Source organism: Cebus imitator, unplaced genomic scaffold (genome assembly GCF_001604975.1).
Source record: "Cebus imitator isolate Cc_AM_T3 unplaced genomic scaffold, Cebus_imitator-1.0 Scaffold191, whole genome shotgun sequence".
NCBI classification, from domain to species: Eukaryota; Metazoa; Chordata; class Mammalia; order Primates; family Cebidae; genus Cebus; species Cebus imitator.
Window position 1 is genome coordinate 918,164 of NW_016107506.1, and position 1,436 is coordinate 919,599.

The window sequence follows — 1,436 nt, forward strand, 5'->3', positions numbered from 1 at the left end:
GGCAGGAGAATTGCTTGAACCCAGGAGGCGGAGGTTGCGGTGAGCCGAGATCGCACCATTGCACTCCAGCCTGGGTAACAAGAGCGAAACTCCGTCTCCAAAAAAAAAAAAAAGAAATGCTCCTTGATAGAACTGCCAGCCAGCCTTAGTAAGAGCAGCATGCCAGAAAGAGGGATCAGCACTAATAAAGTCACAGTGGTGGGGAGAGAATGTTGAGAAACTAGTTTTCCTCAACGAACTTTTGCATAGGGGAGAGATTAAACATGGATTAGGTCCCTGCTATCTAAGGCGTTGAATGTCAGGAGAAAGAGTTTGAATTTCATTTCTCCATTATCATGATTATCTACATTTTTAACACAAAGGCCCAAGAACAATGATAGCATTAAATGTTGACAAGTAATGGCCCCAGACCACAAAATACATTCATTGAGAAAAGACTTCATTTTGTGGAGAGCAACAATAACGACAGCATCAAATTGCATTCATGAGCTGTGTTAGAGTCCAGAACTTTGCATTTGTTCCCACACGTCTTGATGTTTACAAAATCCAATCCAAACATTTCTACTACACTCTTGCTCTACTTCTCCCCAGACTGTCTCATCTGTTTATCTAGAGGTCTCAGCGGTAGCCTTACACACTGGCTTCACAAACCAGCCGTGTCTCCTCTCAGGTAGGGAAAAGGAATCTTATCAGGGCTGAGAACTCTAAATACCAACTCCAAACACTGTGTATTCCACAAATATGATTTCCCTTTCCTTCAGCAGACAGTGCAGTCACAGTATTAATTTCAACAGTGGTGTATAATCCACACTAGAACTTTTACAGGCATAAATGTTTATTTTTTAAATTTCAGGTGCAAAGTAACAGGAGGAGTACATACAGCAGCATTGGGGAGCCTTAGGAAGGTAGCAATTAAACTTTTTCTGAAGTTGCTTAGCTCTGTAATTCTAGTGTTCTGGGAATTACGTCTTTCATGTGTATCCCTCCAAATCAGCTGTGGTTTCAAAATATACCCAAATAGAGTATTTCAAAAATTCTAGGCTGGGCAGGGTGGCTCACGCCTGTAACCCTAGCACTTTGGGAGGCGGAGGCAGGTGGATCATGAGGTCAGGAGATCGAGACCATGGTGGCCAAAACAGTGAAACCCTATCTCTACTAAAAATACAAAAAATTAGCTGGGCATGGTGGCGGGCACCTGTAGTCCCAGCTATTCGGGAGGCTGAGGCAGGAGAATTGCTCCAACCGGGAGGCAGAGGATGCAGTGAGCCAAGATCGTGCCACTGCACTCTAGCCTGTGCAACAAAGCAAGACTCCATCTCAAATTACCAAAAAGCTTACAAAAGAAATGCTGCCTTCATATCTTCCACAGAAGTCTTACTTAAGGCTCTACGACCTGCCTTACCAAGTATTTTCTTATTCTTTTGATTCCATTTAAT